The 16,175-nt window shown below is 41.4% G+C and overlaps 1 protein-coding gene across 1 annotated transcript in view; it reads left to right on the forward strand.

Annotated features, from left to right (window-relative positions):
• Positions 1-489: 489 nt before the first annotated feature.
• TBCEL (tubulin folding cofactor E-like) overlaps positions 490-16,175 on the forward strand; it is an 86,184-nt gene continuing 70,498 nt past the window's right edge. The window contains exon 1 of the mRNA XM_006833922.1: positions 490-668. The gene's annotated coding sequence lies outside the window, so the exon portion shown is untranslated. The remainder of the gene's footprint in view (positions 669-16,175) is intronic.

Consider the following 16,175-nt stretch of genomic DNA (forward strand, 5'->3'; position numbering starts at 1 on the left):
ACCATATCCTGATACAAAACTACCATTATCAAATAAATAACAGTTCACCTCATGTAGTTTATTCATTTTGCCGATGAGGATGCTGGAGCTGGAGACAAAAAGTGTCTCTGATCAGGGTGACACAACAAATCAGTGAGAGTCAGGACAAGATTCCAGGTGTGCCTGGAGAAGTTCAGCCCAGTGCTTCTTTCTGTAGGGCAGCATCTCTCAGTCACCCCAAACTCTGTGACATGCACCTATTTCACGCTGAGGTGTCAATCTGTACGCTTCCTTTGCACATAGGTGACACTTCAGATGACCCTGCCAGAGGACAGCAGGAGACACAGCTTGTTTCTAGTGAGGATCAGAACAGTAGACATCCCGTTGCCATGGTAACCCCAGGTTGGCGATGACCTGCTCCTCCAGTGACCCCGCCCATTCACGCAGCGGACGTGACACGTGCGGCAGGGTCACGTGTTGTTGTTGGTCCATGAGAGCTGCTTCCGGGTCAATGTAGGACACTGGGCTTCTGCGGCCAGATTGGGGGACGTGGTGAATCGGAACCAGTCCAGGGCTGGCCGGGACCAGGCCCGAGGCTGAGTGGCGGCGACGGCGGAGGCCGGGAGGGGGGAGGAGAGACACAGCCGGAGGAGCCTCGGCAGCAGCTCCCCCGCCTCCCGGGCTGAGGGGTGAGTGGAGCCCTGGCCCGGGGGCGCCTCTGCCGGCTTCTCGAGGCCCGAGGCGCTCCCCTCCGGGTCTGAGACGGGGAGGCCGCTCCTGCTCAGGTGCTGTGTGAAGAGGCTCAGGGGGAAGGTCTGAGCGCAAGGGTGCCAGCTAGGGTAGCTGCAGGGATGGGGAACCTGCCCTAGGACTTGTGGGAAGACAGGGCCTGGCCTGGGCTTGTTCTCGGACGGGAGCAGAGCGGGAGGTCCCTGGGATGGAAGAGGGAGGCTGGTCCCGGGGCTGGAGGCTGGTGCGTGGGGGCGGGGATGATGCCCGCTGGCTGAGATGGAGGCCAGTCCTGGGCTGGGCTGCCAGAGAACTGGAAACTGGGAACCACTGCATCCTCCGTGGGGAAGTGTCTCCAGGGAGGCTGGGTAGGTCCAGGAGGGAAGGGGGACCTTCCTAGGCTAATAAGACGCTAGGCCAGCTTCTTCCAAAGGATGCGGTAGTTGAATAAGGGCTTTTGGGAAAATAGATTTGCCCCAAATTGGGAGATTCCAAGGAGGGAGTTAGCAACAACAACAACAACAAGGAGGGAGTTGGAATAAGATAGGAGGAGAGTACTGTGTCCTGGGATCTTTGAGGGGAGTATAAAGATCTTTGTGGAGCTTCTCTGTTGAGAATGAGCACAAGTCTTCTAAGCCCTAGTCTATGATGACATTGTGAGAATTGGTGAAAAGAGAAGACTTAATAATACTGCCTCTTCTTGAGACACACTGATTCTAGAAATTGTAGCTTTAGAAAAGTTAAATTGCGAGAGTTGGACTGTTTACAGTCTGTGAAGGAGGAGGAGCTCCTCTCTGAAGGTTGCTAGGTTTCAGAGAGCTTAGCAAGGCAGGGCATGCCCCAATACTGTGGTGTTAGGTGCCATCAAGTCAGTTCTGATTGGTAGCGACCCTATACAGGGTTTCCAACCTTGTGGTTAGCAGTGCAGTGCTTATCCTACAGTGCTACACCAGGACTCCTATCCTTTCACGGGGCCCTTAAGTTGGTTTCCAAGGGTACTTCTTGAGCAGAGACTGTAATGAAAGTACTCAGACTAACCACAATGTTTGGCCTTTGCCTTTTTATTCGTCATAGTAAGAAGGGCATTTTTCATCATGATCTAGTACATCCCTACACATGATTTCAAAGTTTCACAAAATAGTTTATGCCTTTATTAAATGTGATGCATTCTGATATTTTATTTTTTAAAAAGCTGACTGAAATAAAAATTGATGGCTGAATTGGTTTTCGGGTTACAACCTGTCGTTTGAGAAACCCTGTCTCCAAGACACATTTGTTGGGCTTCAATCAGTGACCCCATGTTTCTAGAGAGCAAGGGTGAGTGTAAGGAGGTAGTTTTTGTTTTTGTTTCACTTGGGGGGAGGGCTGGGGGGGGAGGAAGGGTGGGACTACCAGGTGCGCTTAACTGCTTAAATTATTCAGATGGTTTTGACATGGAGCATATTTAACCTATGTTTTCTAAAGTACCATAATCTTAATCTTTGATATCATAATGCTGTCTGATAATTGGATGGAATATTTGAAATGCTTGTATGTGTTTTAATTTCATTTAGCTTTTACTGTGTCTGACAAATGTGAAATGCCCAGTTCCATTTATTTGATTTATCACATCAGTATTATTTTAATATTTCAGTGTGTAAAGAAACACTGATTTGTTTTCCTGCTATTTAAAATACTTAAGCTGAAACCCAAACTATTCTGACTTCAGTACTTGTTAAATATAGTGTATTTTTTTGCTACACGTTTAAAGATGTAAGATTCAGGGATTTAGTAGATATTCTATATTAAATCATAAACTTAGTTTAACTTTAGGTCAGTTTACATCTTAGTGTCTTCCATTGAAATGATTATGAAATAGGTGAAGTTTTTAGAAGACTAGAACTGTGATAAAAGTAGCTAATGAGTGTTGATGTGAAACGTGAGAGGGCTTCATGTATTGCTTTGTTTAAAGTACTTTGAAAAGTTGTCACACAGCCTGTTGCTACAAGAAATTGAGTGTCAAGTGATGTTGCCTAGTGTCAAGAGGTATATTTATAGCGTATGCATTTAAAGACCACTTTAATTATTGATGTTGTTAAGTACTGTGGAGTTAGTTCCAACTCACAGCGACCCTGCACAAGGTTTCTGAGGCGGTAAATCTTCACGGGAGCAGAATGTCTCATCTTTCTCCCACGGGACGGCTGGTAGTTTCGAACTGTTGACCTTGAGGTTAGCAGCCCAATTTGTAACCACTATGCTACCAGAGCTCCTTAAGACCAATTTAATAGTATTGATCTTTGTTGAGGATGAGTCCATAATATTATTTGGAACATGGAATTCAAAGACACAACTATGAGAAAATAATGACCCAAAGTAATCAGTGAGGTCACATTATTGATTGGCGGTGATGGTGTGCCATGGAGTTGGTTCCAACTCTTAGTAACCCTGTATAGGGTTTCAGAAGCTGTAAATCTTTACGGGAGCAGAAAGCCCCATCTTTCTCCCGCGGGACGGCTGGTAGTTTCGAACTGTTGACCTTGAGGTTAGCAGTCCAACTTGTAACCACTATGCTACCAGAACTCCTTGATTAGATGCTTATAAAAGCATCCTCTTGTAATTAAACTTAGTATGTTATAAAAAAAAAAAAAACCTTTTTTTTTTCCTAGAGCTCTGGTAGCGTAGTGGTTACGAATCGGGCTGCGAACCTTAAGGTCAGCAGTTTGAAACTACCAGCTGCTCCGCGGGAGAAAGATGAGGCTTTCTACTCCCGTAAAGATTTACACCCTCAGAAACCCTGTACAGGGTCGCTATGGGTCGGAACCGACTCAACGGCACTTAACAACAACAACAATATAACTTTATTTACAAAACCAGGTGGCCAGCCCACATTCCCTAGGCACTACTGTAACACCATTGTGGTACTTCAGTTATATTACAGTATCACTGCTAGTCAGTGATCAAAACGTTCCTTGAATTCCTTGGGCATTTCACTACCATGTGGGTTTGGCTTTCCAAATGTATATCATATTCTTTTGTTGTTGTTGTTGTTACTCTTCCACACTTTGAGTCAGTATCTGAATGACCAGACGCTAGGGTAGAATTAGGGTAGGAAACTGCAGTGAAGAAAGAAGCTAACTTCTTTCATCTAAGAAGTCTTCCAATATTTGGAAATGACTGCTTATACCCTTTAAACATTTTTATATTTGCAACAGTTTTAGATTTGTAGAATTAATATAAACTTAGAGTACAGAGCCCTGGTGTGGCACTGTGAGTCAATGCACCAGACTGCAAAGCTGTTTGAACTACAGTGTCAGCGATTCAAGCTCACCAGCTGCTCCATGGAAACCCCACACAGGGTCGCCATGGGTTGGAACCGACTCAGTGGCACTCAACAAGAAAATAGTACAGAAGTTCTTATATAGCTCACATTCAGTTAACCCTATTAATATCTATTAGTGTTTTAACATGGCATATTTGTTCTGAATAATGAACAAATAATGATTCATTATTGTTAATCATGTTGTTGTTGTTAAGTGCCATTGAGTCAGTTCTGATCCACAGCAACCCTGCATAGGGATTCCAAGGAGCAACCAGTATGCTTGAACCATTGACCTTGCAGTTCGCAGACCAGCGCTGACCCTACAATATCATGCCAGGGAGTTCTTAGTAACCACATTGTTGTTAAGTGGCGTCGAATCAGTTCTGATGCACAGTGACCCTGTGTAGGGTTTTTGAGGAGTGGCTAGTGAGCTTGAACTGCCAAGCCCACAGTTCAAACCAACTTTCCAGTCCAGCACACAAACCCACAGCATCACACCAGGACTCCATGTTGTTGTTGTTATGTGCCATGGAGTCGGTTCCAACTCATAGCGACCCTGTACAGGGTTTCCGAGGCTGTAAATCTTTATGGGAACAGGAACCCTCATCTTTCTCCCGCGGAACAGCTGGTAGTTTCGAACTGCTGACCCTGAGATTCACAGCCCAATTCATAACCACTACTCTACCAGAGCTGCTTTATTCAGTTTGTCATAGAATACGTTTTCTACTCCAGGATCCAGTCCCAGAGACTACATTACATTTAGTGTCATGTCTCTTTAGTGTCTTTTTTTTTTAAGTTTTTATTGTGAATTGGGTGATAGTTTACATGGGAGAACATCAGCTTTACATTCATCCTATCGTTAAAATGCACATAGTTTGCCTTTGACTATTAACTATATCTGGATTCCTGATAACCGATGCTATGTTGGCATATTTCAGCCATCTTTTAACAATTGCTACTTTTAACCAGGCTAATATTGTTTTTTTTTTTAATTAATTTTAAGAAAGTTTTAAAATGGTTTTCTTTTTTGTGGTAGGTGTTTGGAACATTAAGGAAGATTCTTTATTGATTTTATTTTCTGAAAATAATTTGTACCTGTCAATAAACAGTTGTGGATAATTTACCTTGTGATTATGTATGCATTTTTTTTTTAATTTTAAAGTTTTTATTTCTGAAGTATGTGTACCTATAGCAAACTCTTTTCCTCTTGTAATCTTTGCTTTCAAACTTGTATTTGAAAAAATGATAATTGTATTTGTTAGAATTTTCAGTAGAATAAGATTGTATGGCTCTGAATAATGTTCCTTGATTCTCATATGATGTTGTTGTTAGTTGTCAATTGCTGTTGAATCAGTTCCGACCCATAGCAACCCTGTATCGGGTTTTCAAGGAGCAGCTGGTGAATTTGAACTGCTGACCCTGCGGTTCAAACTGACCTTGCAGTCCAGCACATTAACCCACAGTATCATGTATGAGAAGGTTTGAGGAGGTTTCAAAAAGTTCATATACATACTCATATACATATATATGTATGTATGTATATATTAAGTGCTGTCAAGACATTTCCAACTCTTAGCAACCTTGCATAGGGTTTCCAAGTATTGGCTGATGAGTTTGAACTGCCAGCCTTGCAGTTAGCAGTTCAGCAATTCAATGCTTATCTTACAGCATCACACCAAGAGTCCATATACATATATATGTGTGTATGTGTTTATGTATTGTTGTTAAGTGCTGTTGAGTCGATTCCAACTTATAGTGACCCTGTATAGGGTTTCCGAGGAGAGGCTGGTGTGTTTGAACCACAGCCTTGTAGCTAGCAGTCTAGTGCTTATCCTACAGTGTCACCTAAGTTTTACATAGGGAGCTCTTTATATATTTTGAACCTAGGAATGATAACAAGACAATTTAGGCTTAAAGGACAGGGAAGCATTTAGCTGTGATTGCTTCTTTGTTCTACATTCAAGTTGTTGTTAAAAAATACCAGTCTTCCCTTTTTCATTTTTTTCCAGGAGCCTGTTCTGATATTTCCTTGGGCATAAATGATAACGGCCTAACCATTCTCATTGTTATTACAATTCTACTCATCTTGCCTAGCTTCAGAGTACTCTTTGAGAGTATGTTGCTGTGATCATTGTCTTTCCCTCCTCAAAAGCCGTTAACTGCTTCCCAGTACCAACTCTGAATACAGCCCAGTTTAGCTTGACATTCAGGGCTTCTTACAGTCTTCCTCTACTGGTTTATTTTTTGTTTTTAATGACATTATCGATAGATTTTAAAACATAGATTCTCCATTCCTCTCATTGTACTTTCCTTTGTCTATAAGACATGTGTCTGCACCAATGTGTTCCTTTCTTCAAGAAAGCCTACTTATTTTCATTTCATTTCAGATGACCTCTTTTCCATGAAGTATTTTTTTTGCTTGTAATGTGTATTATTTTTCTGGTACTGCTTTGTTTTGTTTGTGTACCTCATTTGTATCCATTTTTGATTGTCAGCTTTCAGAGGGCTGGAGGCTCAAATATCTTTGAATTTCTAGGACACCTAGCACAGAGGATCAGAGTATGGTTCATGGACCAAGTGAGTCATAAATGACTGATATTACTGTTAAAAATGAAGATCCCTGAGTCCCAGTCTAGACTTATTGAATCAGACAGAGCATTTTAACTAGCAGTCCAAAGTCATTCTTTACAGGAAAATTTGAGGATCACTGACTTAGTTTGTGATGCTTCAAATTATAGTAGGTACACAAATAATTAAGTGGATGGCATAAATGAAATTGAGCTATGCCATAGTTACAGCAGATTGGTTTAATTCTAGGGCTTTGAAGTCACATGGTCTAGATTTGAATTTTGGCTCTATCGCTCACTAGCTGTAGGACCATAACCCCTTAGCTTCAGTTTTCTTATCTATAAAAGGAGGTTAATACTAGTACTCCTTATAAAATTGTTTTGAGCATTGAACAGGCTAATGCATATAAAGGAATTCTGATGTGGTGCTGTAGGATAAGCACTAGATGGCAAGGTCAGTTTGAATTGCAAGATCAGCAGTTCAAACCCACTAGCCCCTCCTCGGGAATCCTATACAGGATTGCTATGAATCAGAACTCACTCAATGACAGTTAACAACAACAATTCATTAAGACAGCACAGTCCATGGCACAAGATAAACTCTCAGTTGTTTATATCACTATGATGATATCAGATCATAATGATGATTAGTTTGGTAGCGATGGTCAGTGTTGTTATTGTTGTTAAGTGCCGTTGAGTCAATCCCGACCCATAACGACCCTGTATAGGGTTTCCAAGGAGCAGCTGGTGAGCTTGAACCACCAACCTTGCTTCAAATGACTTTGCAGTCTGATGCATCAGCCCACAGTGCCACACCAGGACTCCAGTGGTCAGTAGATAATGAAAAACTGGGTAATGAGAATAAGCTCTATGTCAGTCATTATTAGTAAGCAAATTGTTCGTAGAGTTTCCAAAATTCAGACTTAAAGTTTATATTCTATTCTAGGTTAACCGATAGTATACCTGTGTGGCATTTAAAGTTATATAGACATTTTGCCTTCTTTAAAAAGATTAGTATCAACAATGTTAAATTTTCATTTCCACATTGCCTAAAGAATGAATTGCAAACATTTAAATGGAAGACCTTAGCTGTTTTCCTCCTGGCCTTAACCTACCATCTTTATCTTCCAGCTATCTTCTCACAGGACTGCAGAGCAGCCACACTGCGCTTCTCACTTTCTCTTGTATGCATATGCCATGCTCTTTGTGCCTTCATTCATGCTTTTCTGTCTCCTGAATTCTTGCGCATTTCTTTTAAGATTCAATGTTATGTATGAATGACCTCCTTAGTGAGGATATTGTTAAGTGCCCTCAAGTTGACTCTAACTCAGAGTGACCCTGTATATGATTTCCAAGGTGGGTTTGAACTGCTGACCTTGTAGTCCACAGTCCAGTGTTGAACCTACAGCACCACACCAGGAGACCAGTCAGTTTCAAAGTGGTTTATTCATATTTATTATGTGTTGTTGTTATTTTTTAAGTGCCATTGAGTGGGTTCCGATGATAGCGACCCTGTATAGGATTTCCGAGGATGCTGTCAAGTTGGTCCAGACACATAACGACCCTGTATAGGGTTTTCAAGGAGCAGCTGGTGAGTTTCAGCTGCCAGCCTTGTGGTTCAAACCAACTTTGCAGTCCAGTGCTTTAGCCACAGCACCACACCAGGACTCCTATTATGTATCTTTGTGTATATTTTTCTTCTTGGAGGGAAAATGATTTAGTCCTGACATATGTTCCTGATACATTGCATGTAATTAATCCACCTCTGTTAGAGGATGTTATAGATTGAATTTTGTCCCCAAAATATGTTTTGTATGTCTTAACTTCTGTGCTTGTGGGTATAATCCCATTTTGAAATGAGTTATCTTTGTTATATGAATGACACAGAATTAGTTAGGGTATATCTTGAGTCAGTTTGTATTTTGAGATACAAAAGAAACAGATGGGGTAGGAGAGATGCCAAGACACATGAAAATCTCCAAGGAACCAAGAGGTAGAAGTAACAAGGACCTTCCTCCAGAGATGACTGAGAAAGCCTTCCCCTAGAGCCGGCTCTCTGTATTTGGACTTCTAGTCTCCTAAACAGTGAGAAATCAATTTCTGTTTGTTAAAGTCATGCATTTGTGGTATTTCTGTTATATCAGTACTAGATAAGACAAATGTTGGTAGTGGAAGAGTAGGGTGCTGCTCTAACAGATACCTAAAATGTGGGAGCAATTTTGGAATTGAGTAATGGGTAGAGGCTGAGAGAGTATTAAGGTGTCTAATAGTAAAAGCAGAGACTGCTTTGAAGAGACTGTTGGTAGAATTACAGAAATCAAAAGCAGTTCTGGTGAGGGCTCAGGAGGAAGTGAGGAGAGCTGTAGAGAAGTTTAGAGAATATATGTGGCACCAGCAACAGAATGTTGCTAGAAATGTGGATATTAAAAGTGCTTGGGCAGTGGAGGGAAGGTGATGCTTTTTGTACAGTAGTAGAGACCTCTACTGAATTCTGTTCAAATGTTTGATGACATCTGGCTGAGGAGATTGCAAAGCAAGATCTTAAAGATGCCGCATGGTTTCTCTTTGCCACTTATAATGTGGGAGGGAAGAGATGGATTTACAAATGAACAATGCAAAATGAAAACTGAGCTAAAAGATTTGGAAAATTCTCTTGTACAAACTAAGCACGCAGGTCCTAGCCTGTTTACCAAGGATGCAATACAATATTTTGTTAAAAGAAATTCAACCAGAGACTGATCTCACCAGTTATCATAGCAGAAAGTCCATTATCTTAGACTAAAGGAGAAAGAGAAAGGAAGGAAGAAAAGAAGGCTGTCTGCCTCTTGGAATGCTACAGGCAGGAAACAGGTCAAAGGAGCTCTGTTTGTTGTCCTCCAACACAGGAAAATGACCATCCCTGGAGCAGCTTGGAGATCAGATCAACTGTGGCAGTCATGGAAAGCAAGGCCTAATAGATTTCAAATGGTGGGGCCACAGCCTCCTATGTATCAAACAGTCATATCCAACTTGGTTGCAGAGTATGGGGCTGTGCAAAGGGAACGGGACCCTTGCCCCAAGGTGAGAGAGTCAGTGCTGTCATGACCAAGGGGCAGATGAATGTCCTGTTGTGAACAAAGGGGTAGAGTTGCCTCTCAGATGTACTAAGAGAATGGGGCACACTAAGTTGAGGGAGCAGTGTTGCCATTTCAGTAGGCCTAGAAGGTACAGTTGAAGCCCAGGGCTATGGGGCCTACAGCCAGAATCTATAGGCCTGGCCGACTTAGAGAATGGAGAACGGGACCATTGCCCAGATGATCTCAGACTAAAGGATTATTATTATTATTTTAATGTTTTATTGTGAATTATGTGATAGTTTACATGGGAGAATATTGGTTTTACATTCATCCTATTGTATATCGTTTCATTGCCATGGTTACAGTCCCCTCCATGCATCATCAACCAACCAGAGGGTATACACTACAAGCCTGCCCCCCAGTCGTCAGCACACAGCCCCTCTCCCTCTCTGTGTCTAAAGTCCCCAGCTGCTCCATCTCTCCACGTCATCTTCTCTGCCTCCATCTCAGGCATCACTGCTTCTCTGAGTAGGGTCCCACTCTCCGCTTTTCTCCCTTGATGGTCCCAGGGACCTCCGCTCCTAGACTGAAAAGTTAATTACTCCCCTCCTTGCTACAAAACGTCTACCTTTACATTTCCAACCCTGAAAATCAGTCCTGACCACAATTATTCACTATTGTATCACAAGAGACCTATCCGCATTTCCTTTCATGAGCCCCGCCTAGACAGACTGGATACTACTCACTGGAGATTCTACCTTCCTCCTGGCCCTCTGGATCTAGGTTCCCTCTTGAAAGCTTGTAAGCCAGTCACTTCTTGCCTTTGGTAGCTAATGTCCAACTTGCCCATCCCTGTCTACTCTGTGTATGGAGGGGTTGGGAGTGATCCTTGCTGTAAAGATTTGTTCCCTCTTTTGAGCTACTGCATCCTTTAGTGTAGGTCAATTTCATCAAATTGTATCAGATTCCTTTTTTTTCCCTCTTCTTCTAATTGAGCTCTGATCATCTAGTCATTGAAGCCAGGTCAAGTGGATATTATCTGCAAGTGTGGGCGTTCTTGTGCATATGCCCTCTCCTTGTCAGCTGGACACTTCACTCTCTACTCTAGTCCTCTGTGGCTATGTCACTGACTCTGGGCCCAAGAGTCTCCAGGTCTTACCACACACTGCTGGCCAACCAGGTCTCCACCTGGGTTCACATGAGTCTATTGAACGTTGTAGGGCTTGGCTTGCAGCTTCATTGCTGTTTTTCCCTCACTTCCCCTTATTGGTGACGAATGTGGTCACCAATCAGAGCGCGTATTTGCATTGAGTCTTAGTCTTGGAAGGGGGTTTGCCCTGAGGGGACCCGACCACTTGCCTTGATGTCTCCTGGTCAAGCAACTTGTTTGTTCTTGTAGTAACAGTTGGTCTGCCTATATTGTTTTGTATTTTTCCTGTAGGTCTTTCTTTCAAGAAGTATCTTCTGTTCTTCTAGCCACTCCAGGCTGGTCTGCTCTTCCTTTCAAGTAGAAATTTCCCATCTCTAAAGATTCTGGATGCTGTTCAGGATTCCACCTATAGTATTATGTAATGCAGAGGCTCCGCAAGAAGCCTCCTTCACTGGGCATGTTGTAGCCCCATTTTAGGTATTCCAATCAGTTATAGGCAGAAGACAGACTTATAAGCTTTCTATGGTGATATTTCTGGCTATTAAAGGATTATTTCTAACCCTTGAGAACTAATATATTGTTCTGCTGGGTTTTGAACTTGCTTGGTGCCTGCTGTCTTTCCTTTCTCTCCAGTTTCTCCTACTTATAATGGCATGGAAGCAGATGAACATGTATTTTATGTTTCATAGGTTCAGATGAAGAGGAATTTTGCACCAGGATGGACTATGCTTAATATCTCATCCATATTTAATTTAGATGATTCAGAAGATGAGGTTTTGGACTTGAAATGGATTTAAGGTTTCTGAGATGAATGTGTTTTGTATGTGGAATGGACATGAATTTGGGAGGATCAAAAGATGGAATGTTATTAATTGAATTGTGTCCCCCCAAATATGTGTTATAAATCCTAACCTCTTTGCCTGTGGTTCTATTCCATTTGGGAATGAGTTTTCTTTGTTATGTGAATGATACAAGATTAGTGTAGGTTTTTGCAAGATACATTGTTGTTGCTAAGTACCTTCAGGTAGTTTCCAACTTATTTATTATTACGGGTGTCATGGAGTCCAATCTGATTCATAGGGGCCCTATGCAAACAGAACGAAACACTGTCCAGCCCTGGGCCATCCTCACAGTTGATGCTGCCACTGTGTCAGTTCATCCTGGAGATCTTCCTCTTTTTGCTGACCCTCCACTGTACTATCTATGATGTCCTTCCCTGATAATATGTCTGAAGTATAACAGACAAAGTCTCACCCTCCTGGCTTCTAAGGAGCATTTTGGTTGTGCTTCTTCCAATACAGGTTGGTTTTTTCTTTTGGCAGTCCATGGTATCTTTAATATTCTTCTGCAACACCATAACTCAAATACATCCATTCTTCTGTGGTTTTCCTTATTCATTGTCCAACTTTCACATGCATATGAGACTATTGAAATACCATGGTTTGGGTCAGGCACACCTTAGTCCTCAAATTGACATCTTTGTTCTTGAATACTTTGAAGAGGTCTTGTGCAGCAGATTTGGCTAATGCAAAATGTCTTTTGATTTCTTGACTTTTGCTTCCATGAATGTTGATAGTGGAGCCAAGCAAAATGAAATCTTTGACAACTTCAATCTTTTCTCCATTTACCATGATATTATTTATTGGACCAGTTGTGAGGATTTTTGTTTCCTTTACATTTGAAGTGCAACCATACTGAAGACTGTAGTCTTTGATCTTCATTAGTAAGTATTTCAAGTCCTCTTTGCTTTTAGCAAGCAAGGTCGTATCGTTTGTATATTGCAGATTGTTAATGAGTCTTCTTCCAATCCTGATGCCATGGTGTTCTTAATATAGCCCAGTTTCTCGGATTATTTGCTCAAAATATAGATTGAATAAGTATGGTGAAAGGATATAACCCTGGCACACACCTTTCCTTATTTTAAACCATTCCATGTTTCCTTGTTCTTTTCAAACAACTGCCTCTTGGTCTATGTACAGGTTTTCTCTTAAGCACACTTAACTGTTCCTGAATATCCATTCTCTGCAATGTTGTCCAAAGCTTGTCATAATCCACACAATCGAAAGCCTTTCCTTAGTCAATACAGCACAAATAAACATCCTTCTGGTATTTTCTGCTTCCAGCCAAAGTCCATTTGATGTCAGCAATGTTGTTGTTGTTAGGTGCCATAGAGTCAGTACTGATTCATAGCGACCTTATGCACAAAAGAACAAAACACTGCCAAATCCTGGGCCAACCTCACTATTATTGCCACGCTTGAGCCCATTGATGCTGCCACTTTGCCAATCCATCTCACTGGGGGTCTTCCTCTTTCGCTCTGACCCTCCACCTTACCAAACATAGTATCCTTCTCCAGTGACTGGTCCCTCCTGACAGTATGTCCAAAGTATGAGAGTTGAAGTTTGGCCATCCTGGCCTTCAAGGAACACTCTGGCTGCACTTCTTCCCACACAGATCTGTTGGTTCTTTTGGCAGCCCATGGCACTTTCAGTATTCTCCAACACCATACTCAAAAGCATCAATTCTCTACGGTCTTCCTTATTCATTGTCCAGCTTTCGCATGCATATGAGATTACTGGAGAAGGTCAGCAATGATAGCGTACCTTTATAGCGTTTCCAAGGAGCTGCTGGTGGGTGTGAACCACCAACCTTGTGGTTAGCAGTGCAGTGCTTATCCTACAGCATCATACCAGGTAGAGATTAAACAAGCAAGCAAAAGAAGCAGAGCTGCACTTAGATTTGAAGTGTCTTCAGAAAATTCATGGAAAATGGAATTAAAAGATAAAAATAAGAAATATACACTTTGTTTCTCAACATAAGCTCCATCGTGTTCAAGTCACTTTTGAAAGCAAAGCTACCAACCATTTAATTCATCCCTAAACAACTGATGGTCCTTGGAATTTTATACCATGTCAGTGCTGTCCTTTTTACATTATTAGCTGAAAATAAAAATAGATCCCCTTTAAAGATTTTTTTTAAGATTGGGAAGCAAAAATAACCCAGAAGGAGCCAGATCAGGACTGTAAGGTGGCTGCCTAATGATTTCCCATTGAAACTCTCCCATAATTGCCCTGGTGTGATGAGAGGAATGAGCAGGAGCATTAGCCTAGTGGAGGAGAGGTCTCTGGGGATTTTTCTGCTAAGGCTTTGGCTTTCTCAAATACTCTTGTAATAAGCAGATATTCTTTGGCCCTCCAGAAAGTCAACAAACAAAATTACTTGAGCATCTTAAACTGTTACCATGACCAGTTCCACTTTGTGGTAGCCATTGCTTGATGGTGTTTATTTTCAGGATTGTATTGGTAAAGCTGTGTTTCATCTCCTTTTTACATTTCCTTTAAAAAAATGCTTCAGGATCTTGATCCCACTTGTTTAAAGTTTCACTGAAAGCTCTGCTCTTATCTGTAACTGGTTTGGGTGCAATAGTTGTGTCACCCATAGAACAAAAAGTTTGTTCAGTGTTAATTTTGCAGCCAGAGTTCTGTAAACGGAAGCAGTTTAGATGTCTATCGTGATGCCTATTGTTTCTGCTGTTAATCGCTGGTCCTCTTCAGTGAGGGTGCGGACAAGATTAATTTTTTTCCTCTAAAATTGATGTGGATGATTTGCAGTTGCAGGCTTCATCTTCAGCATTGTCTTGAGCTCTTATAAAACTACTTATCCATTGCTAAACTGCTGCTTTCTTTGGGACATTGCCTGTATAAACTTCTCATCAAGCGTTAGTGATTTCACCATTCTCCCATCCAAGCTTCATAGGGATTGAAAGAATTGGGATGTTTAGGAGGTAAAGTTGATGAATCATGTGAGTGTGTAATAGGAAGCGAGAAGTCAGATATAACTTCTGAAGTGGGGTGGGGTGGGGTGGGTGGTGGGGAATAGGAGTAGAGGAGGAGGAGCAGGTTTGGGAAGGGAATCAAACTATGTTTATGCCCTATGTGCCTCTTCCTGATCATACACTCTTACCCCGAATGCCCAAGCATGACAGTATTCTGAGTTTTATGGGGTTTATTCTTTTGTGCTTTCCCCCCCCTTTCTAATAGTATTTACCATGTATGTAACCCCTGTTCTGTTGTGCATGGGGTCACTATGAGTTGGAACTGACTCAGTGGCACCTAACAATACCAAACAATAAAATGATTAATTTTCTATTTTTTGAATTTTGTGTGAATGGGATTTTACTGCATATATTCTTATGATTAGTTTCCCCCCAACTAACATTGCTTATAAAAGTAATTTATGCTGATGCATGAAGCCGTCACTAGTTAATGTCCATTGCTCTGTACCATTTTATGAATTGTCGCTAAGTGCCATCAAGTTGGTTCTGACTCACAGTGAACCTGTATAGGGTTTCCAAGTTGAAGCTGGTGAATTTGAACTGCTGACTTTTTGGTTAGCAATCCAATGCTTGTCCTACAGTGCTACTCCAGGGTATAGCACAGTTTGTTTATCCAGTTCCCTATTCTTGAATATAAGGGCTTCCTTACCCCCATCACCCCCAAGATGTTATCATTTTAAACAGTGCTGTTGTTAGGAACATTCTTGTACTTGTTTCCTGGTGTACATTACAAATTCCTGTAGAAGTTATACTGCGAATGTATACATATATGATCTAATAGAATTGCTAAATCATATATGCATAGTCAACTTTACTGAACAATGATACATTATTTTCCAGTGTATATCTTGGTGATGCAAATGGTTAAGACACTTGACTGTTAACTGAATAGTTGGTGGTTAGCGTCTACCCCAGAGTGCCTTGGAAGAAAGGCCTGGCAACCTACTTCCAAAAAAATCAACCATTGAAAACCTTTTGGATCACACAGTTCTACTCAAACACATGAGGCTGCCATGAGTCAGAATCCACTCTTTGGCAACTGGTTAGCAGTATGTGGGTTCCTGTTCTTCCACAAAGGAATTCTGGTAGTGCAGTGGTCAAAGAACTTGACTGCTAATCAAGTGGTTGATGGGATAGTCTACATTCATAAAGATTGACAGCCTTGGAAACCCTCTGGGCCAGTTCTACTCTGTCCTTAGGGCCTCCATGAGTTGTAATGGACTTGACAGTAATGGGTTTGGAGTGAATTCTAACAGTTTCCCCAACAGTTAGTATTGTTAGAGTTTTTAAGTTCTGTTCATTTTTATGTATAAGATGGTATTTCATTGACATTTTCATTTTTGTTTGGATATTGTTGAACTTTATCTTCTTTGACATTTATGCTGGATTAGCCATTTGGGTTTCATCCCAAATGCTTGTTCATGTCTTTTGTCCATTTTTTTTAATGGATTGTTACCTTTTTTCTCAGTTTTAGGATTCTTATTATTAATTATGTGTTTTGTAAGCATCCTTAGAAGCTTCTGGCTTATCTTTTTTTGCTTTTAATAATTTTGATTATCAG

The sequence above is a fragment of the Chrysochloris asiatica genome, unplaced genomic scaffold, assembly GCF_000296735.1.
Source record: "Chrysochloris asiatica unplaced genomic scaffold, ChrAsi1.0 scaffold00008, whole genome shotgun sequence".
Lineage (NCBI taxonomy): Eukaryota > Metazoa > Chordata > Mammalia > Afrosoricida > Chrysochloridae > Chrysochloris > Chrysochloris asiatica.